Source organism: Phyllostomus discolor, chromosome 12 (assembly GCF_004126475.2).
Source record: "Phyllostomus discolor isolate MPI-MPIP mPhyDis1 chromosome 12, mPhyDis1.pri.v3, whole genome shotgun sequence".
Classification (NCBI taxonomy): Eukaryota; Metazoa; Chordata; class Mammalia; order Chiroptera; family Phyllostomidae; genus Phyllostomus; species Phyllostomus discolor.
In genome coordinates, this window is record NC_040914.2 from 17,273,823 (window position 1) to 17,297,914 (window position 24,092).

Below are 24,092 nucleotides of genomic sequence, written 5' to 3' on the forward strand. Positions count from 1 at the left end.
TGTAGGATCAAAGTCAACACACACACAAAAAACGTGTTTCTGTGCACCAGCATTAACAGTGGGGACTGTAACTTAACAACCCGCACCATTGACCCCTCCTTTGAAAATGTTTAGAGGTGAGTCTAATAGAACATGTGCATGATGTATGTTGGGAACCGCCCTGCCTGGTTTCAGGAACTGTAACTCCCCATGGCTAAGGCTGAGTGAGAGACCTCCGGACCAGGAGCCACTAAGGAGACAAGCTTATCTCCCTGGCAGGAGTGCTGCTTCTGCTCCTTGCCTGGTCCCCAATGCTTGATCAGTTAGCCAATGATGGGTAAGATTTCCGAAGGCGGGAACAACCTACGACAGGCATGATCATGTGGAGGCCCAAGGGAAGGACTTGGGGGGCTGTGGAGAAAGGGGGTGATGGACCCTTGCCCCTCCGCTTTGACATAGCCTGAGTCCTCCTTCTGCCTGCAAGAAGCCTCCTATCTCTTGGCTGCCTTACTTCCCCTGCCTGACTTAATGACACAGGGTGGTGCAGCTCTGTGCTGGAAAGGGCAGGTTCCTCTGGTGATCAGGCCTGAGAAAGAATACGTAAACTCCTGTGAAACCTGCTTTGATAAGAATGCTATTAATTAAATGATAAAGGTCTGGGCAGGAAATGAGTTTGCTTCCCAGAGTTTTGTAGCCCGTTAGCTAACAGACCCTGACCCAGAATAGGCCTTCAGAGTTCTTTGTATGTTATCTATTTTTTGATCCTTACTGCCTGACAATGATTAATGAACTTTACCTGTATTCCTGTGCAAGTTAAAAGCCAATAAAAACCCTGTGAAGGAAGGATAGGACGCTCTCCTTTGAGAGAGTGGCCAGGCTGCTCCAAGGCACCCTCCCCTTGAGAGAGTAGCCGTGCCATCCCTTTTCCTCCACACAGGACTGGGCAGTCCATGTGAATGTCTCATGTCTCATCCATGACGCCTCGGACACTGCAGGCTGGTGTCTGCATTAGATGTATATGAGGAAATTATAAATAATGAATGAAAGAAATCAAAGACAAACTAAATAAATGCAGAGACATTCACATCATGATTTGGAAGACACAGTATAAATATTAAGATGTCAGTTTTCCCTAAATTGATCTCCAGTTTTAACACAATTGCAATCAAGATACCAGTAGAAATATTTGAAGATACAGACAACCTAATTCAGGGAGAAAGGAGGGTAGGGGGGTGATGCAGACTCCGGCCAGCAGTGTTGTAGCTGCAATGCACAGATTCACATGGACTGCAGAAGTCCTGTGGAGAAAAAGGGATGGCATGGTCACTCTCTGAGTGAGAGAGTGCTTTGACCCTTGCCTGGACAGGCTTTCATTGCTTTCTAATAGCATTCATCAAAGGAGATTCTCATTCATTATGTTCAAGTTTGCTTTAGGTGATTACTTTTTACAGATAACAGAGGAAAGTAAGTTACTGAATACTTCTTACAGATTAACCAGGAAAAAATGTTTCAAATGCAAGGGAATGATGAGTGATTGGTCTGGTTATACTCTGTCCTTGGGAGAATTAGCACAGACTTTAGGAAGTTACTTTAAAGATATGCAGGAACATTTGCTGCTTCAACTCAGGGTGAGGGAGTTTTAGCAAGAGCAAGCCCCAAAGCAGCCTAGGTATGATGCAGGCCTGGTCCCCACGGGCAAGCCGATCCATGGATTTGGCTTCTGTGTACCGACTCGCACCTGTCAGTGTTCCAATATGGCTGGGGTACATTTGCCATGCCAAGTAAATCAGTTCTGTTTAGGGGGTAGGTAGAGGGAGGCCCTGGGGGAAATCGGGATGGAAGGAGACTCTGCTTGGGAAGGTGGGCGCATGATGCAGTGTGCAGATGATGTTTTATTGAGTTGTCCACATGAAACCTGTATGGCTTTGTGACCCTATGTCACATAAGAAATTAAATAAAAATGTTATAGAAAGGCAAAGAAAACTACGATAGCCAAAACAACTTTGAAAAGAAAAAAAATGTTGCAAGACTTGCTACTCAATTTTAAGCGTTACTATACAGCCACAGTAATGAGGATGGTGCAGTAATGACCAATGAATAGACACAGATCAGTAGGACAGAATTCAGACCAGAAATAGACCCACACAAATGTGGGCATGGGATTTGTGACAAGGACCTAGAAGCAACTAAAAGGGGGAAAATAGAGTCAGTAAATAGTAGTAGAAGAATTAGGCATTCATATGCCAAGGGGAAAAAGAATCTACACTATACCTCCCATATTATATAGAATTTAACTAAAATGGATCTAAATGTAAAACCTAAAACCATAGGCCTTCTAGAAAAAAACACTGGAGAAAATACAAGTGGCCTGGAGATGTGACATCAGAAACACAGTCCTCAATGGAAAACACTGATAAGTTGCATTTTGTCAAGATTTAAAACGTTGGGGGAAAATATTTGCACATCACATACCTGACATAAAACTTGTATCCTGATTATTCAACTGTTTGAAAAGTAGGTATTCAGGATATGTGAGAACATGGAAAAGTCTCAAAAGTAAACAGTGAGAGCCCTGACAGGATTGCTCAGTTGGTTGGAATTTGCTCCCTTACATCAAAGGTTGTGGGTTCAGTCCCTGGTCTGGGGGTGTAGGGGAAGCAACCTATTGATGTTTCTCTCTGTATCTATCTCTCTCTCTCTCTCACCCCCTCTCTTCCTCTCCCCCTCTCTCCCTCTCTCCCTCTCCTTCTATCCTAAAATCAGTAGATATATCCTCAGGTGAGGATTTAAGGGAAAAGTGAACAGTAAGCAAACAAAGAATGAGGACAGACGAGGAAAGGATGAACTGCACTTTACAAAGAGGAAGTACAGACAGCAGACAAGCCCAGGAAAAGATGCGCAGTGTCATTAGCCATTAGGGATCTGCAACTAGATAGGACCATGGGGAAATCACCTCCCATCTATGAGAGGTTAAAATTAACAAAATATGGACAGTAGTAAGTGTTAACAAAGATGCTGAGAAACTGGATCTCTCAAAATGGTCCAGCACTCTGGAAAACAGCTTGGCAGCTTCTTATAAGACTGAATATTCACTTACCCTATGACTTGGCATTCACACTCTTGGGCATTTATCCCAGAGAAGCAAAAACCTTATGGTCCGACATGAAAATTACATGAGTGTTTATAGCTGTTTTAGTTGTAATAGCCCCAAACTGGAAACAACCTTAATGTCCACCATCAGGTGAGCTGATGGACCAGTTGTGAGAAATTTTCTGACAATGGAACACTGCTCAGCGACTGAAGCAAGAACCACTGATGCACCTGAGGAGGTGTCTGGGTCGCAGAGGCATCATGCCTGAGAGAGGCTGGTCTCAGAGATTACAAACGAGTCACTCTGTTCAGGTAACATCTGGGAAAAACTGTGAAGGTGGAGAATACATTGTTGTTGCCAGAAGTCAGGCATGTGTGTGTGGGGGTGACCACAAAGGGGCTTCATGAGGGCTTTTTGGGGATGAAGGAACTGTTCTGAGAAGAGACAATAACTCTAATGCTGACAGACCAGAGGGACTTTGGGAACGTGGGGGATTGTTATTGGCAGCAGTGGTCACTCCATACCTTCTACCTAGAAACCTCACCCAACCAGTGCATTTATGGAGTTAAATGACATTCTCTTTGATTTTGCAAGGCATGGGTATTCTTTACTATGTAATTTGTATCATGAATATATTTGGTAGACAGAGTTGATTGGACTAAGCCAAAAAAGGTAACCTGAATCAAAACTGTTGACAGGTATAAGGGTGGGGACTGGAAAGTTGGGTAGGAGCCCAGGGTGGAGGGTGGTGAGTCCTGTGCCGGCTCCTCCTCTGACTGGATGGAGTCAGGCTTGTCTGTATGTGTTGAGCATTGTCTCTCCTGCTGCCTGCCCCTCCCTGAGGGGTTGGCTCTGGAGTGGGTCTCATGGGGTCACCTGTCATACCTGGTGGCACTAGTTGCTCAGGTCCAATTTAGAGATCATCTTCTGTAACTCTAATGCATTTTACTTGCATACATTTTCCATTACCACACATGTAGTTTCTTTTTTCTTTTTTCAGGGTTGTCGACCTGCATTAGTTTCCTCCAGCAGCTGCAACACCAGCTCAGTCCCGCAGACAACACACACTGACTGCCTCACTGCTGTGCAGGCGGAATTCTCGGGATCAGTCTCACTGGACTGAAGTGCTCGTGTCCACAGGGCCAGTTCCTCCTGGAGGCTCCAGGGCAGAGTGCATGTCCTTAGCTTCCCCAGCTGCTAAGCTCGACCTTTGGCTCCCTCCACCTTCAGAGGGGCAGTGTAGTACCTTCGGCGCTCTTTCCATACTATTTCTCTGTCAGAGGAAAAGGAGATGTGTCTCTACTCTCAGTGTTGTTCTCCCTCTAGGTGCCCGTAGTCAGTGTGGGGTTAGAGGCTGAGAGGCTGACTTCTTATCACGGTAGCTGTTTCCAATGCTTTGTGTCATGTGGCAATGCCTGATGGCCTGTCAGGCTTTCACTGAGTATTTTGGGTATATTTTGGGGCCATTTCTTGAGTCTGTTAAATCAGCTAGAAATGAATCATTATTTTTTGCCAATTAAAGTAGTATTGTAGAACCCAAGTTCTGTGTTCTGAAATGTTTCTATCTAACATGGTGCCAGAAAGGGACTCAGTTTGGATCGTAAGGAAGATGCCCGGAGCCCCCAGATTCCATGGCATCTGTGGATGTGTTTAGTTGATTGGATACTTGTATGTCCCAACATCAGGGTGCTATTATTTCACTGTATTTGAAGAGGGTGCTAAAGCTGTGAGACATTAAGTGTTTCGACAAAATCTGACAGCTTGTAAGTGGCAGTTGGACCCCTGAAATCATAACAGGAAATTATGAGCATTTAAAAAAAAGATTTTATTTACTTATTTTTAGAGAGAAGGAAGGAAAGGAAAAAGAGAGGGAGAGAAACATCAATGTGTGGTTGCCGCTTGAGCGCCCCCCACTGGTGACCTGGTTCACAACCCAGACATGTGCCCTGACTGGGAATCCCTGACTGGGAACCTAACAGGTGACCCTTTGGTTCACAGGCCTGGATCCACTGAGCTACACCAGCCAGGGCTATGAGCATGTTATTTAAAACTATGAAGATGCTGTTCTGGCCAGGTGCTCAGTTGGTTAGAGCATCATCCCATGCATCAAAAGGTTTGCAGGTTTTATTCCTGGCCATGGCACAGACCTAGGTTGAGGGTTCAATCCCCAGTAGGACGCATGTGGGGGACAACCGACCAATGTTACCTTCTAACATCAATGTTTCTCTCTCTCTTCCCCTCTCTATAAAATCAGTAGACATCCTTGAGTGACGATTACACAACACAAAATAAAACAACAAAAAAACAACTACAAAGATGCCACAGCTAGAAGCTGGTAACAGCACTGGACTCGGGAGTGCAAATGGGGATGGAGGTCAAAGAGAAGAGCAAGACTTTTACTTTTCATTTGGGAAAAAAACGTGCTGGAAGTTTTCATTTATATATGCACACTTTTTAAAAATTTACATGAATCCAGGTTGGGCCAATAACCAGGACGGTCACACTGGCATGGTTAGCACAATGACAGAGCAGAGCAGGAGTGCTGTGAGCACAGGTAGAAGGGTCCTTACCTTGATCTCGGGAAGACTGGAGGCAGGAGGGGAAGGCGGGAGGAGTTGCTGCCTGAGCTGAGCCCTGAGGAAGTAAGGGTGTTTCTGGGAAGGGCGGAGAGCTGCAGACAGGGAAGGCCAGAACCAGGTGTAGCCTGTCTGGGAAATTGCCGGTGCTGGCAAGGGAAGGAGGCCAGCACCTCTGCAGAGGCAGGTGCAGAGGGCAGAGCAGGGTGGGTCCTGGGACCTTGATTCAACCTGCAGGCAGTGGGAGTCACCCAACAATTTCAAGCCACGGAAATCCAAACCAGGTCACAATCCTGTGCCACTGAAGTGTCTGTTCTCACTCTCAGGACCGGCACAGGCACCACTGCAGCAAGGCCATGGCTCCCTGGGTCACACACCCACTCCCCAGTATCTCAGTGATTAACTTGTGTCTTTATTATACTATTGCTTGTGGGTGTTGGTGTCAGTTCCCATGGGTCTCTTGCATTCTTGCATGTCCTGCAGTGAAGCAGTGACTGTCTTTTTCTTCCACATTCTTTCCAAGGATGTTTGCACAGTGAACACCCTTGGCAGGTAGAGAGAGCCTCTTCCTCCAGAGCCCAGGACAGATTCATTTAGTGTCCTGTATGTTAGTGACATGATCTTCCTCCAGGAGAAGACCAGGCTGTCCAGTGTAAAAAAGCCAGGCTTCCTCACTTTGGGGTGTATCTCCTGTAATGCAGCCCACTGTGAGTGCTGGTACCCCTGGTCCTCTTCCCTTGCCCTGCAGGAAATGGGGCTTTAGGGACGGGTGTGAAGGTGAATACTCTGGTTACTCTGTTGCTGTGTATGGGAAAGTGTCCTTTGTCTCTGACCCAGAAGTCTTGTGTCTCCTGAGAGAAGCCAGTGAAACTGTGACAGGATTAAGTCCCTTCCCAGTTCCTGACAGTTGGTTTATTTCTGTGTATTTTTGTTTACGTCTTGTCATGCTTCCAAAGGGACTTCATACAGCTGTTTGCTGCTACAAGGGCAAAAAGACAAACCCATATATAAAGGATAATTGCCGTGTCCACTAATAGACTTTATACGGCCTACTTTTGAACAACTTTATTGAGACATAATTTATACATCATAACATTTATCAGTCTAAAGTGTGTGGATCAGTAATTCTTTTGCCGACTACACTTTAAGATTTTCCATTTTTCTGAAGGCCACAGTCAGACTCCCCAGGAACACAATCTGCGTGGTGACAGCTCCCACCAGGTGATGGGAGGATGTCCACCAGGTGACGCTTGCACACACACCTGGGCGTCATTTCGGGAGAACCACAAAGCTGAGAAATCAGAATCACTCTTCACTGTGACAGCTCTGTTGGTGCAATCACTAATGAGATTTGCATCCACCCCTGAAGGCATCTAGACTGGCCTGTCCAACAGAACTTGCTGCCGTGATGGACGTGCTCTACACCCACACTGTCCTGTGTGGGAGCTGCCAGCACACGTGGATGTTGAACATGTGAGACGAGGTCAGTGAAACTGAGGTACTGAGTTACTAATTTCATTTCATTTTAACTAACTTAAATAGCAGTGTGTGTCCTGTGCCTGCAGCATTGGACAGCACAGGTCCACTAAGTGATAGTGCTGCTGCCTTCAGAGAGAACCTCAGGACTGCCGAGCCATCCCCGAGGTGCCCCGGGACCTCCTCTCCTGGAGCACACTCCTGAGCCAGGGCCTGAAGTCAGCAGGCCCTGGGAGAGCTCGGGGGACTGGGAACTCACTCTTGGTTCCCATCGCTCTGGCTCTTCCTGGGTTTCTTGTTTCTGAGCTGCAGCTGAACCTGTCGCAGGTGGTCCAAGCGTGAGGTGCACCTGGCTCAGAACTCACACCCTCAAAGGAGCTCACTGGTTCCCTTCTCCTAGGAGTGACTAATGCCACCACAGAGAGATGGGCCAAGTCCATCCTACAGCTGTGCCCTTGTCCTGTGGAACTCTCCCTGCAGGGCCCTATTATCATAATTTTGTAAACCCTCTAAATGGCTACAATATGGTAGGACAGTTTTGTGCTAATTGCATCAATTTTAAAATGTGGGTATTTACACTAAACCAAGATTTTGATCCTTTTTTTGGCCTTGCTTTATTTTTCAGTAGACAACATCCTCAGAAAATAGGAAAGAGACACACACACACTGGGCCTTGTGAAGTGAACCAGACTGCAGAGCACTGTGAGCCTGGACCGCCTCACTCTCCTGTAGAATGTGCTCATGACTGGTTCAGACAGGTGCAACTTCCTTCTCTTATGGGCTGCCTGTTGCCCTGATTAGGGTGGTTCTGGGCTTCTGTCTCTGTCTGAGGGGCTACACCCTGGACAAGCTGAAGCAAGCATTCTTGCAGGTAGTACTGGAGATGGACATGTCCCTGAATGGCAATTGTGCATGGTTATGGTGTCGGTGGGGTATGAGCATCTGTAGCAATTTTGTAGAGCCCAATGGTGTAATTAAATCAGTTTATCCTGCTGAGAATGCGGATACCAACTACCACCCAAGGTCTCGATCTGCTGACCTGAAATTTGGAATTTAGCATGTATTGAGGGGTTAACCACTCCAAGTATATCTATCTGAAATGATAAATACATGGGAAGCTTGGTTCCCCCCTCTATTAAGTAAACTCTGTTTGCCATAATGGAGTCACCAACACCAACTAGAACCTTCAGTGCTCAATATTCTCTGTGACACACACATGCAACTCCTGGTGAAGACGCAGATGGTGGACATACCCTGGGAAGACCCCAGGGCAACGGGACAAGTTCTGTCTTAATGTGTTTCTCAGACCGTGTTTTCCAAGGGTGGACAGTGTGTTTCCTCTCCCACATTCTCTGTTGCAGCGTGACCTTGCCACTCCCTCATCAGCAGATGGAGCCTGACTCCCCTGCCTTTGATTCTGGGTCAGCCCTAATGACTTACAGTCCCCAAGATGTGGCAGGAGTGGTGTTGTGTCACTTCCCAGACTAGGTCAGAAAAGATCACATCCTGTCCACCTCTTTCCCTCCAATGCAGCCTCTTGAGAGGCTCCCACTCAGCCCCACCTCTGGTGGGTAAGCACCAGAGCACACGCAGAGGCCACGTCTCTGGGTTCTGGTGGAGCCCCAGCTGTACTGAGCATTTCAGTCATTTTGTCCGGGGGCCAGACATCTGCACAGTGGCCTCTGGATGATTCCAGCCCCAGCCGTGGGTCACCCGGCCTTCAGGTCTTCCCAGCTGAGGCCCCGAGATGAAGGAGCAGAGACACACCTTTGCCCTCTATGCCCTGTCCAAACTCCTGACCCACAGAATCCATGCAAACACTGAAGTTGCGGTTCTTGTCACTACATCAGTGGTGGTTTCTTATGAAACTACATGTTGCTAGAACAGAAATTGGTACATGGCCATGAGGAGCTGCTAAAACAAAGATATAACGAAGAAATATGGTAGGGGCCAGGGCTGGGGGTTGGGCAGACACTGGAAGAAACTAGAGAACACTCTAGAAGGCTAGAAGGGCCTCAAATAGACTGTTGATGAAAGCTGGGAGGACAGGGGAAACAGTTATGGAATATGGAAAAAACCTAACTCTTTATATAGTAGCAGAAATTTTCCAACACTTTTAGGACCATTGAAAATAGTAAATATACCTGATGATCTCATGGATTTAGGTTAGAGTATTTCTACACAGAAAATGGAATGTAATAATTGTTCTTTATAATCACATTTAAGAATAGAGATAGAGATGTAAAAAATAGGAAGTGTCCAGTTTTCAAAAACTTTTAGAGGACTTATATAGCAATAGCAGGACCTGCTGAGGTCACAGATAAAGCTGTTTCCCACTTCCTGCCTCCCCAAATGGCAAGATTCTCAAATTAAAAAACAGATTCCTGGCAAAGATCAAACCCAGGGTGAAGCTGTGAGGTTCTCTGTGAGAGGTCAGAACTATCCAGGGCAATGCCACCACGTAGAGCCTTTCAGCAAAGCAGGATGTCCTCTAAGTATCCCAAGGTCACACCTCCCAGGCCCTGCCAATTAAACTGAAGGGCAGCCAAGAATCTCAAGGTAATTGCACCACAAAGGGGGCTCCAGGTACAGACAAGGGCCTGTATCAAAGTGATATGCAGTGTATTTTCTTTTTTAATATGAAAGATATCTATAGACCAGCAATATTCATGGACACTACATCTGCTGGAGTTCTCCAGAGAAACAGAAGCAACAGAAGCAATTCTCTCTCTCTCTCTCTCTCTCTCTCTCTCTCACACACACACACACACACACACACACACACAACGTTCACATGCCCTGGCCAGCTGTGTCCTCTACTCATGCCATATGCACCCAGGGATCACCTTGAGTTTTATTAGTATTTGCTGCCATGTCTGGAAACATCTCCCTATGAATTTGAACACTGTCAAGTTCATGGGCGAGGGTGGAGGCCAGCGATTTTTGGATAATTGCAGCACCATGAACGGTCATATCACTGATACCAGAGAGTACAAGAAAAGGAGTCACAGGCAGTGAGAGTGAAGCGGGATAGTTAGATGTTACAATTTTTACAAGTGGGAAGAGGGAAACTGAGGCAGGTGGCTAGACAAATATGGTAAGAAAAATTCAAGCAAATTACAGCCAGCTAGGGAATCATAAGAACTTACCCTCCCTGACCAAGGACACTTGAGAGCAAATGGTTTATACTTCTCCTCCCTATGAGAGAGTAAATAGTTTAAATTATCCTGTGGGGAGATAGATAGCAGACACCAATGAATGCCATTTGTGCCAGCAAAAGCCAAGGATGGATAAAGGTGGGGAAATAAATTACACCCCCCCCACACACACACCCACACACTAACAACAACAACAAAAATCCCAATAAGAACTAAAGAAATCTAAGATAGAGGCAAAGCTGGCCAGAAAATGGTTCTGGCCCCTCTATGCACTCATTTTGGTGCATCACCATATTCAAGAGCACACCTGGAAAGCTGGTGAACATTCTCTTGATACCCTCCCCTGAGACCTCCTCTAAGAGTCCCACCTGGGGCGGACTTCTGGCAAGATGGAGGCATAGGTGGACGCACTATACCTCCACGCACAACCAAGATTAGAACAACAACAATTTAGAACCAGAATAACACCCAGAACTGACAGAGAATTTATCTGAATGGATGTCGGACAGCCAAGAAGCTGAAGTAGACCCGTTCATCCAGACTGGTAGGAGGGACTGAGAGGAGGAGTGGGCGCAGGTCGTGGCACGCAGAGACGGGGAGAACTGGGTGCATAAGGCAACCAGGAGCCCGTAAGCCTTCCGGGATGCAGCGGTGGACCCTGAGTATGCAAGCGGCGGCTGGCAGACCCAGTGAGGTGGCATTGTGGACCAGGGCAGAGTGTGCAACCCAGGATCCCAGAGAAGGGACCGAGATCCCAGGAGAATGGAGTTACTGTCATTGTTCCTGCCCGCCCCCGCGCCCGCCCCCACATACAACGTCACAATCTAGCGACTGGGGTGCCCAGCCTAGGTGAACACCTAAGGGTCCACCCCTCACCATAACAAGAGCGACCAGACTGAAAAAAAAAGGAGAGAGAGAGATATGTCTCCAACAGAAGAACAGATCAGTCCCCCAGGACTCATCTTTTTGAGTGACTAAGAAATAGCCAATCTATCAGATGCACAGTTCAAAACACTGGAGATCAGGAAGCTCATGGAATTGGTTGATTTTGGGTGCAAATTAGATGAAAAAAATGCAGGTTACCATAAAAGAGATGAAGGAAGATGCACGGAGAACCAATAGTGAAGGGAAGGAAACTGGGACTCAAAAGAATAGAGTGGATCAGAAGGAAGAAAAAAACAACCAAGCAGGAAAGAATGGAGAAATAAGAATTCAAAATGAGGAGAAGCTTAGGAACCTCCAGGACATCTTTAAACATTCCAACATCTGAATTATAGGGGTACCAGAAGGGGAAGAGGTAGAGCAACAGATTGAACATTTATTTGAACTAATAATAAAGGAGAACTTCTCCAATCTGGCAAAGGAAATAGACTTCCAAGAAATCCAGGAAGCTCAGAGAGCCCCAAAGAAGTTGGACCCAAGAAGGAACACACCAAGGCACATCATAATTACATTAGCCAAGGTAAAAATGAAGGAGAGAATCCTAGAAGCAGCAAGAGATAAGGGGACAGTCACCTACAAAGGAGTTCCCATCAGACTGTCAGCTGATTTCTCCAAAGAGACCTTACAGGCAAGAAGGGGCTGGAAAGAAATATTCCAAGTCATGAAAGACAAGGACCTACATCCCAGATTGCTCTATCCAGCAAAACTCTCATTTAGAATGGAAGGGCAGATAAAGTGCTTCTCAGATAAGGTCAAGTTAAAGGAGTTCATCATCACCAAGCTCTTATTTTATGAAATGTTAAAGGGACTTATCTAAGAAAAGAAGATAAAGAAAAAACATGTATAGTAAAAGGACAGCAAACTCACAATTATTAACAACCACACCTGAAGCAAAACCAAAAGAAACTAAGCAAACAACTAGAACAGGAACAGAACCAAGAAATGGAGATCACATGGAGGGTTAGCAACAGGGGAGTGGGAGGAGGAGAGAGGGGGAAAAGGTACAGAGAATAAGTAGCATAGAATGTAGGTTGAAAATAGATAGTGGGAGGGTAGGAATAGTATGGGAAATGTAGAAGCTAAAGAAATTATAAGTATGACACATGGACATGACTAAAGGGGGGGATATGGGTGGGAGAGGGTGTACAGGGTGGAGGGGAGTGAAGGGGGGAAAATGGGACAACTGTAATAGCATAATCAATAAAATATATTTAAAAAAAAAGAGTCCCACCTGACAAAAGACAGATGAAAACCTTAAGAAAAAAGACCCAGCGGCAGCTGTCCTTGAAGCATGCCCACGCCTCCTCTGTCTCAGGTGTGAATTTCTGAACATGAAGGGTCCCCAGAGACTTGCAGCTGGTGTGGCTCCATTGGTTGGGGAGTGTCCTGCAAAGACAGGAGTCACTGGTTTGATTCCTAGCCAGGGCAACACACCTGGGTTGTGGGTTTGGTCCCTGATCGGGGCACATGTGAGAGGCAACCAGGAGATGTTTCTCTCCCTCTCTTTCTCCCCCCTTCCTCTATCTCTAAAAATAAATAAATAAAAACAATCTTATATCTTAAAAAAATGGTTCAATACTTATCCCCTAACACCTGTCCCCTGCACTAGACTCAGCCCTAGCTGCCCCATATTCACTCTGCACTCTGCATCCAGCGCAGGGCCCTGCACAGGGCAGATGCTCTCTGCTCACTGACGCCGACGTCAGCAGCCACGTCTGGGGCCCAAGTGGAGGTAACCTTGATGCAATTGGATAGAAAAGGGCCAGGAAAGACCAAATACACAGGAGTCAACTTGATACAGGTGTGCAAGGTCTTCATGGTGACAACTTCAAAACACAGCTGAAATAAACTAAAGAATATCGAAATGAATTCAGACCTTTTACATGTTCCTGGATTGGATGTCTCAATATTCTAAGATGTAAATTCTCCCCAGGTGATGCATAGATTCATTTCAATCAAAATCAAACTCAAACTCCTAACATATTATCTTCATTTTTTGTTGTTGTTGCAGATTTACTTGCTGGATATTGTCAAAGGACCTGGAATAACCATATAATTTTACCTGGGAGAATAATGCTTATGTGTAAGATAACAGTAATAAAACAGTTTGATGTTGGTTTAAGGACAGACAATCTAAGGGACCAGGCAGAGAGCCCAGACAGACCCACACATATGCGGCCACTTAATTTCCCAAAAGACACCACTGCAACTACATGGAGAAGAATGGTCTTTCTCCACACAGTGCCCGGTAATGAAACATCCATGTGGAAAATGAACCACCTCACAGCAAATACAAATAAGAATTCAAAATGGGTTACAGGACTAATGTGAATGGTGAGACCATAGATCTCCCAGAAAGAAACATAGGAAGTGAGATTAAACACAAAACCCTTTAAAGGACACAAAAAGCACTAGCCATAAAAAACAAACCCCCAAATCAATCAATTGATAAATTGGACTTCATTAAAATCAAGATCTTCTGTTCATAAAACAAACCAACACAAAGAGTGGGAGAAGGTAAGACACAAGCTGTGTCAGAGAGGAGAGATGAGCTACAGACAGAAACACCATGTCCAGAGTACAGCACCATAAGAAAAAGAACAATCCATTTTTGTTTTTTAAAAGATTTTGTTTGTTTGTTTGTTTATTAGAGAGGGGAAGGGAAGGAGAGAAACATTAATGCATGGTTGCCTCTCACATGGCCCCAACCGGGGACCTAGCCTGCAACTCAGGCATGCGCCCTGACTGGGAATCGAACTAGCGACCCTTTGGTTCACAGATAGGCACTAAAGCCACTGACCCACACCAGCCAGGGCAATCAATTTTTAATAATAGAAAAGAACAGACACTTCAGATGTGAGGATATCCACGTAGTCAGTGGGCAGAGGAAAACACGCACAACTTCGGACACGGACCGTCAGAGGAACCCGAGGTCGTACCACCGTTCACCCCTCAGCTGGGTTTGAACGAGCAGCGTGGCAGCCCCGCGGGTCGGCGAGGGTGCTGCTGCCCCTGGGACTCGGGGGGTGAGACCTGCTCCGGCCACTGCGGAGACGTGTTTTATCCGTGGGGGCGAGCACACGGCTGCCCTGTGAACTGGGACATGCGTCTGAGGGAATATGTACGTGGGCTCATCAAAAGATACGCACAAGAATGCTCATAGAAGCCTTACTCGCTCCAGCCCCGCACCGCAAACAACGCGCACACCCCTGGGAGGCGCACTAGAGCAGTACCGGGTGTGAACTCAGAACCGGGAATGGGCCGCAGCAGCGAGCACAGGCCGGTCCGGTCCGCTGCTTCCACCTGGGCCCCCGTGTCTCTCAGACAGAACATTACATGAATAAGTAAGGTCAGAACTGAAGAGAACAAACCCTGAGATCACGGATAAAACATTTAATCTACAATCAGTCTCAGAATACAATAAACCTGGCCATGGGCAGAGGAGGGGGAGGGCGGTGGCGGGAATAGCGCAACGAGCAGTTCCCACCAGCTGGGTGCGGTTTGGCTAACCCGCGGGCACAGCTGGCGGGCTCACTGCAGTTAGTTGTTCACGCCCCTGCCTCGCCTCACCTCACCTCTGTATACTTTCGGCTCCACCTGCTGAACAGCCCCGAGAGTTTTTAGAAATCAGCAACCCAGGAAAAATTACTTTTACTTTTACTCAAATGAGCCGCCTTCTTAGGGCCCCGCCCTGCAGAGATGGGAGAATCCACGCGCCTCCAGCTCAGGTCTGCGGCTCATCTCCGCGGGGTTTGCAGCTGCTTAGGCCCCAGACACGCTCTGGATGCCACCAGCCGCGTTACTGCAGTAACAGGCACCAGGCTGCGGACCGGAGATCATACATAAGCAGGACTGTACACAATCGGATAATTTGGACAATACAGTTCCAGTCCATAACTTCCTGTTTCCAGAACTTGAAATCGTCGCAGAAACAGAAGATGAGATTACACCTGAGTTTTTGCAAACAGAAGATGAGTCAGAGATTACCTATCGGGAGTGTGGGTGAAGCTCATGAGGAAGTGCTGGCTGGGTTCCAGGGCAAATCATGAGTCGGGGAAGACACACCCTTCCAGAAGTGTGACATTTAAATAGTCCTTTAACCAAAAGAGACTCTCAGATACGTCAGAGGGATTGCCCCCATCTGGATCCCTGGTGACAGTATCCCTCAAGGAAAGGCTAGTGCAGATTGCCCCTGTGGTGCCAAGAGAATATTTGAATTCCAGGTCCTGCCTCAGCTGCCCAATGACCCAAAGGCCCCCGACTGGGCAGGTGTGTTGAGTGGGACGTCCTGGCCGTTTCACTGGTGCTGAAAGCTGCAGGCGGGGCACGGGCTCCTGGGAGCAGCTTGTCTGGGAGCAGGATGTGACGGAGACTCCTCCAGCGCAGTGCCATGAAGCCTTGAACTTGCTCACAACCTCTTAGACCTTGCGGTAAATTTTTAGGGCTTTCTCCTAAGGAAATAATTACATATACTACAGAGAAGTACAAAGATGTTGTTTTAGGCATGGTTTACATTGTCTAAATATTAGCGAAACGAAAATGTCCAGCAACAGGAAATTTAATAAATTTTGGTGTATTTATCCAGTGGGAAACTGTGGGGTTTTAATGACACAGGCCTATGTGCACACCAGGGAAGCTGCAGATCCCAGTGACATCAAGACACCATTAGAGATGGGATGCATAGTGTGATCGTATGTTTGGAAAAATAAATGCACATATGTATGTGCACAGAAGTAAATCTGAAAAGATACTTAAAAATCACATAGTATTAAATCTGGGTGGAGTTGCTGACCAGCATGGGGAATGAGAGAACATTCTTGAAATGTGTAAATGGCCGATCTCTGGTTGTGAGCGGTGGCTATACACATGTGAATTCTTCAAGCATAAATGTAATGTTTGTGTACTTCTGGAAAATGAGAAACAATAAAAATTATTTTTGTAATGAAAAATGTTTTCTCTCTTATTGAAAATAATGCTAGTATTTTCTGGCCAATGTTTTCTTTTGGAATCTCAATATTTCTGACAAACAGTGTTGCTTAGGTGTTATTTTCCTTCTTAATGGAAAGACACATATTCTAATGTATTTTTCTTGATAAGATCTATAAAATTAGGCATTTTCCTCTGATAGATTTGTGTACACACCCTTATTTGTGAAACTAAAAGATCTCATCTGTTCCATATTATATTTAATTACTTACGAAGTTCCATTTTCTTTATTGATGCCTTTTTCCCTATGTCAGCACTTTCGTGTGTACATCACTGCAGAACCTTAAGGCAACTAAGGCTTTCTCTGCTCTTCATTACTCCTTGCCAAATCACGTTTTGGAGATCACAACTCAGAGATCCTGTATTTCATGTTGTTTTGAAGAAAATGTGTCACAGAAACCAGCTGAGAGCAGAGGTTATCTCTGGGGAGTGGGAGGAGCCCAGAGGAGGGGAGAGAAAGTCTCGCTTTGGAAGGGCTTGCACGGGCAGGTGTGTGCCTGGAGGAGGGGCCCAGTATTCTGCTCCTTCCCAGCACAGCGCGGTGATGTGGTTTCGGGCACCAGAGAAAATGGTCCTGATGTGGGCTGTGCACACTGGCACCCTGGGAAGAACCCGGAGCATTTTCGATAATGTTCCATTTTTATTTCTTGTATGCCTCTCTCCAAGAAGCCTCTTCCTCCTCCAGCTCCTGCTGGTTTCTTCTCCACCGAGGAAGACCCCTGAAGGGAGTGTCAGTCCAAAAGTGGCAGATGGCCCCTTGTGGTCAAGCCTCTAAGCCAGTTCGTTTTCACAACAGACAGGGCTCCCTTTGCCTGCAGCCAGTGACATTAGGTCCAGTCACATCCATTCATTTTTGTCCAAACGTATTTCAGCAGAAAATTGTGGGAGTTCTGGCTGTGCTGGGCACTGTCCATGGTGCTGAGGACACAGCTGTGAACAAAACCATGTCCTGCCATCGTGGAACATTAGCTCTTGGTGTAAGCAGAACAGAAACAGGCAAACCCACATCTGTTATGCTACTGAAACAAGTACAACCAACACGAATACATCAGAGTTGCAGGAGGGATCAGGATAGAGGTGGATTGGGGCTATTTCAGATAGAGTGGTCAGCGAAGGCCTGTCTGTGGAGATGACATGTGAGCAGAGGCTGGAACACAATGGGGCAGAGAGGTGTGCCCCATTGTGCTTCCTCCTCTGGAGGAAGGACAGGGTAGAAGGAGGAGAAGGTGATTGAGAAATCCTGAAGGAAGCTGAATCAATGTGCTCGAGACACGAAGGAGACAGTGAGGGGGAGGAGGGGGCTGTAAGAAGGGACCAAGTGATGAAAGCTTCCAGGGGCGAAGTCACACAGGGTCATGCGAGCCATGAGGAGGATCTGGGACTCTAGGCCTAGTGTGGTGGGAAGACACCGGGGGCCATATTTGAAGAGGGCAGTGACCCACGTAAAGCACCCTCTGAGTGCTGCATGGAGAACAGACATAACAGGCACGACTCTTACCCTCACTCACATGTCACAGCTCTGCTCCCCCTTCCATGGTACAAAGACCTCTCTCCTCCTCTGAGCCACAAGAAACAGGCTGTCTGCCGCCTGCATGCAAGCTGCCCATCTGCTCACAGGAAGTACTGCCCCTGGGAATCCAATCTTGGGGGCTCCAGCATCTGCTGCATGAACACCTGACCCTACCTCCTTCTGTTCCCTGGAGTACAAGACCCCACAGGAAAGATGTGAACACTTCCCTGCGTCTGGAGATACCTGACCTTATGAGGGTTGGTGAGGCCAAAGGTGTCACCAGTATTGTAGGTGTAATACCAGAATCCCATTTCCCAGACTCCTTGCAGCTGGGGTGCTGACAGGTGACTCAAGCTCAGCCAACCAGATGCACCCCACCTGCCTTTGGCTAGGAGGCTGCAGGCTGAGGTGGGAGGGCTCTCAGTCCCATGCCACAGACACAGACTTAATGGTGGCTTCAGGGTAGCACTCAGGGCCAGAGGACCCAGTGCTGCTTGGTGACACATGCAGGAAGACCCCATTTCTGGCACACATATTACTGCCAACAGCTTCTCCCTCTTTGTGATCAACAACGTAGCTTAAGAAGAGTTCAGACTGCTCAGCTGTGTGCCATTTCTCCATTCTTCCAATCCATCTTCAGGTTCCCCCGTGTCCCTTCAATAAATGCCTTTTCTTACTAAATCATCCAGAGTGCACTTATCCTGATCACAATGTAGACTCCTCACTGACATAGAGGATATCAGAATGGAATTTAAAATGTTTGAAAGTTACAGCTGTGAAGAGACTGTTTCCTATTATTGAGCAATCACTCACAAGACTTTACCAGGAGGAAGGCACTGTTCTAAGTATCTCACAAGTGGACACACATGTCCTGCTACATGCTTGTGGACAGAAACACCAGCAGCACCATGCAGTGTAAGTACATACAATGGGGTTTCCCGGGGTGGACTCATATACCAAGGGAGAGGGAGCTGAGTGGACTCAGTCCCCTGAACACTCAGTGTCCCCCTGAAGTGGTGTCTTTGCCAGGCATAGTGTGATTGATTACGTGTCCCAGCCCCTCCTGTCCAGTGGAGAGAGAGCTCACATGAGGTTTCCTCATGTCCAGTCTGATCCTCATCAGAATGACTTGAGAGCTGGAAATTCTCTGATCTGTCTGAGGTTAACCAGAGACACTCCCAGAATCACATGTAGGCCCTTAAGCCGCATTACAGGAGCTGTTTCAGAACCTCGGACAAATTTCCACCCACACTCTGGAGGCTGCTGCAAAGCCATGGTGACCAGGAGCTGGGTAAGGAGGACCCCAGCCCCAAGTGCAATATCCTCAGCCCAACACACCCCATCCCCGCCCCTAACAATCTCCAGACACCCACTTCCAGTCCAGCCCCCTTCCCTCTGTCCCCCTGGTCCCTGCAGCACCTCTACCCCGCACCACCTCCCACCAACCAGCACACTCAGTCCCTTCCCTGGATGCTAATCATGGCTCTTTGAGAGCACCCCTGCATCCTTCACCTTCCAGGGTCCCAGAGAGCCCATGACCAGCTCTGGGACACTGCCCCCAACCCAGTCAACCTGATCCCCAAAGAATCATCCCCAAACTAACACTGAGCTTTAGCTAGAACCCAAAGTAGCCTGAGAGCATACCCCAGGCAGGAAACGTGACTACAGATTGGTTCCATCGCCATCCCCATTACTTTCCCACAGGGCTGGTCTACATCCTCATGCACCTGTGCTCAGACTCAGTGGGAGTTTCAGGTGAGGACAGGGAGGGGGAGGAGGCTACTCATGGAGTGGTGGGATGGGCTCCTGTATCACCCCAGGGTGGGAACCAAGTCTGTTGCTCCCTGGGTCCTACACCTGCTCCACATCCCAGGATCCTCCTCACACTCTGGGCCCTGCCTGTTCAGCCAGCCCCCAGGTGTGGTAATCAGGTCTATGACTCCATGGAGAACTTCAGGGTGGAATAGACTGTGGTGCTCTTTGTCCAGAGTCACCTATGTGGACAGAACTGCACATACTGGACCTGCTTCCCGCTGTGCTGCCTCCAATCCTCTGGTTTCCAGAAGATGACTTTGAGGCAGAAGGTGCCAGGAGTGATGTCTCACTGCTCATTTGTTCCTGTCAGGGAGGGATGCCTCGGGCGGGGGCTCTGCAGGCTGGAGGAGGGAGTGTGGGGTGGGCAGGGGATGGTTCCCACATCTGGGTCCCCCCTGGCAGGGCACCCTGCTCTGTCCTTTGTCCTCTGTCTCTCCACCTCTTGTCCCAGATTCCCGTCTACCTGCTCACCAGTGCTGTCTCCCTCAAACCCTGTCTCACAAAATCCCTCTCTTGGTGTTTCTCTCAGTTGAAGAGAGACCTGTCAGAGGGACCAGAGCTGATGATTCCCACAGCAGCCTAGAGAGGAGCTGGGGGCTAGCCTGGCCCTGGGCTAGGAGGGCAGGGGAGGGGTGCAGGGTGCTCTGATGGCCTGGAGACCACAGCTCTGTGTGTCCCAACTCATCACGATGCAATTCCAAATGAAGCAATGCTGAATGCATACACCATGCTTAATTGTGTGTTCAGTTAAACAAAAAAATTGTTTTTCTTGTTTTTCTTGATTGTTTTGCTTGCAAATTTTGATCTAGGGTAACCGGTCCTGACCTGTTTCCATCTTTGTCCTCTTGCTTTGGTGGGCCCTAAAGAAATCCTTCAGCTTTCAGGGGCTGAAGGATTTGAAGCCTGTGGGAGGGCGATGGTGCGCAGAGATAGAATTGTCTCTGAGTGTCCCCACCTTCCCTTCCTGGTTAGGCAGTCCTGCCAATTGCAGTTTCCTCCTGAGAAATTGTTGGGAAAGACCCCAGGCAAGCTAGTCTGTTGTGACTGTATTCTGAGCCATAGTGTGTCTTAAAGGGAATTTCTGATGACTCAGGCATCTATCACCCTCTCAGCCTCAGGGCCCAATTCACTTGAAGGTGCATCAGTTATCCCAGCACTGGGAGCAGCATCTCTTTGTCCAACTGGCTGAAGTTCCACTTAAACCAGGTCCTCATGTTGGGGACAATCTCGCCAGTGATTGGGATGGAAGAACACATTCCTGCATTGCCTGTCTGCTCTCAGATTCTGGCTGGAAGGACAGTGAAGAGTCCTGGCTCCAGGCTGTAGGTAGGCAGTGGGAGAGCTGTCTGGTCAGCTCCACACAGATCAGGAGGTCAGGGGAGAGGCCTCTTGGACTGAGAAAACCTGTTGCCATGGACTGTCCCCAGACAAGAGAGGGATTGGTGAGCTTCGTTCCAGGGCTGGTCCAGAGGCAGGCCAACCACTGCCAATGCTGGAAGCTATTGTCTTCTACCCTTCCTTTGACTTCTCCCCTTCTGAATTTTCTGTTGCTCTGTCTCTTCCCAGCCTCTGTGACTCTCTTCTCCTGTCACCTTTCTCAATCTACCTTTGCTCTATCTTTCTCAATCTTCAGACATCACTTAAGATAACAGTAGAGACAATAGAAATATATTTCACTACAAATTGTTCCATCTGTTGAGAACTAGAGATTATACGGTGAGAGTCAAAAATAGTCATTACAGCTCTTTCCCTCTCTGCTGGTAACTGTTTACAACACATTGTTCATATTTTTAAATAAAATTTAACTATCTATATACTTATAAATATGTGTACATATATACCACTTTTCTCTTTATAAAAATAGATTCATATTATACATACCCCTTTGAAATCCTAAAATCTCGCCAATATTTCTTATGATTACCTAGATTTCATTTTATGAATAAATTGTAATTTAATTTGTTTTCTTTTTAAAGTCACTTGGGTTGTTCCCAATTTTTCAGTCTTACCCTAAAAATGCTGTAATAAATATTCTTGCACATCAGTGCTTGTATATTTTAGACAGGTTTATCAGTGGCAGCACTAGGAGGGGAATTGTGAAGCAGGTTGTGTAGGATGCCAGGAGTAATAAGTGGGCAGAACACAGATTTTAGGATTGCTAATGATAAACTTGGTGCTGATGCCAACATCTCCAAATAAGAGACATTGATGATCATCAGAGATTTTGTTTCTGGAGAGATTTCCCACAGTTGTACAACTCTGCCTGCAATTCTGACTTAACAATCTCTCGCCCAGGTGAAAATGTCCAATCCCTTTCAGGGGAAAAGACTTTATTATGCAGCTTTTGTCATGAAGATGCACCCTCACTAACTCACACAGCTGAGTTACATCATAGGCTCACCCACCAGGTCTCCTGCATTTTATCCAAACAAAGCCCCTCTCAGCAGCAGAGGCACAGTAGCCGCCAAAGCACTAGGAACTGCTGTTCTTGCTCCCTTCTTACATGGGTGAGCCTGAAGTGCTCCTATCAGCACAGATGGACTTGATGTATTTGGGGGGTGTGCTTTGTGTTAAAGTGTTTTTCCATGTTTTTGTATCTTGGGGAGAAACAAGTCATCCTCAAGGGGTTAAACCACCTAAATCTTTCAGGTGACCCTCACTCAGGTGATGGCTTTACACTGCACTCGCCTGAGGTCTGTGATATTTGCCCAACAAAGTGCAGCCCCCAACAATCCTGAAGCCCTCCATGCGGTCTACTCTTTTCCACCCCAACTCTGGGGTCTGATGGTACAGATGGGATCTTGCTCCATGACCCTTGGAGACCAGGAATCAAAGACACGATCCCTGTTCTTTCCCTACCTGTCTCCATCAGCCCAACATTCCTCCCCAGTGTGCCTTCTCTCACTTCAGTAGCACATGAGCAAGTCAGCATGTTCAAGGGTTCGGTATGACTGACCTGTGCCACCAGTCACTTCACCTCTCCCCTCAACCATGTGGGAAGGAAAAGAAGTTATAATATCTCTAGAAAAACAATATTCTTCCCCCCAGCCCACCCCCTTTCCAGGTTCCAGTTCCCTTTTCCTGTCTAGTTGGTTCAGCTCCTTTCCCACCTAGGGACCCAGGGGAATTTCAAACCAAATAAAAAAACATACAAGTAAACAAACAACCTTCAACAAATTGTGGATAGAGAAGTAGAAGAAAAAGATAATGGTGACTTGCATGAGAGAAGGTGGTGTGAAATCAGGAGTCCTGAAAATTCAATGTTCTGTTGACCAAGGACAGGAACTGAACTAATTGGGAGTTTCCTACTGAAACAGACAAGTGATACTATGACATTTTGAAAGGGGCGAAAGAAAACAACAGTCACACTAAAATTGTATACCCTGCTAAAATAGCTGACCAAAGTGATGTGAAGATTCTCCCGCTTACAGTCATGTGAGTGCCAACTGAAACCAGACTCATTTTCCTGATAATAACAACTGCAAAACTGAGGCCACTGTTTTCACGTAGTGGATAAAGGCAGTGTAAGACCCTGACCTCTGGCGGGGGGCGTGGGGGGTGGGGAAGAACATCACAAAGGGAGATGCTAGATAATTGAGCTTTCTGCTGGAGACAGTTTTCCAATTGAGACCAGGTAAAGCATAGCAGTCCTTCAGAAAGTCCTTTGTTCATGGCACTGGATGGAGCTGGCATCTCTTAGGTGTGGCATCAGAGAAAAAGTTTGCAAGCAGAGCCCTGGAAGTCCACGTGGTTTTTGTCCAAAGCTCCTGGGTGAGGACCAGGCTGCATATGCACAGGCAAGATATCCCAAAGCTGAGTTGAGAAGTGAGGATTAAGGAAGAATTAGCTCTGCTCATGGGATTTTAATTTATGGAGGTGACAGAGTGATGACACAGAGAGGCCAATGCAATTAAAAGAAATCTGATGTTACTCACAGTTTCCCTGAAAAGGAGAGGCACACCATGCAGGGCCACCTGGGCAGGTAACAGCTTTGGTCAGGAGGCAGGAGCAGGAAGGAGAAGAAATCATAGGCCAGAGCCCTTATTGTGCGTTCTAAGGAAAAGGCAAAGCAGGGCAGGGAAAGCAGCTGAGGATCAGCTATTTTGAACAGTGCTGGTGGGCTCTGGGCTTTGGGGTGATTTCCAGTTGTCTGGCACCTGGCTCCGGCTCTGACTGATGTTCTCTGAGCAGGGAAAATATTGGCTTTGTGTGTAGACTAGCTAAAGAGAGTGTTTTAGAGTATAGACGGTGGATTGCAGGGGAGATGTAGACAACTTTGGTGGTTCGTTTGGTCCTATAATTAGTGGATCCTAAATAAGTAAATACAGACTCTAAGAAAACATCATTAGAGTACTGTCCCAGGTGGAAGGGCACAAAGGAGTCACACTGACCAAATGCACTGTGGGATTTTGGACTCGATCCTGAACAGGGAGTGGACATTAAGGGAAAATTAAAATAAGGTCTGTAGATTAATCACTAGTATCATGCCAACATTAGTTTCCTGGTTGCAATAATTGTATTAGATCCATGTAAGATGCTAACACTAAGGGAGCTGGTGA

The 24,092-nt window shown here is 47.1% G+C and overlaps 1 pseudogene; it reads left to right on the top strand.

Annotated features, from left to right (window-relative positions):
* The first annotated feature begins 13,531 nt into the window (after positions 1 to 13,531).
* On the top strand, positions 13,532 to 15,644 carry LOC114511460 (annotated as a pseudogene).
* The last annotated feature ends 8,448 nt before the right edge of the window (positions 15,645 to 24,092 follow it).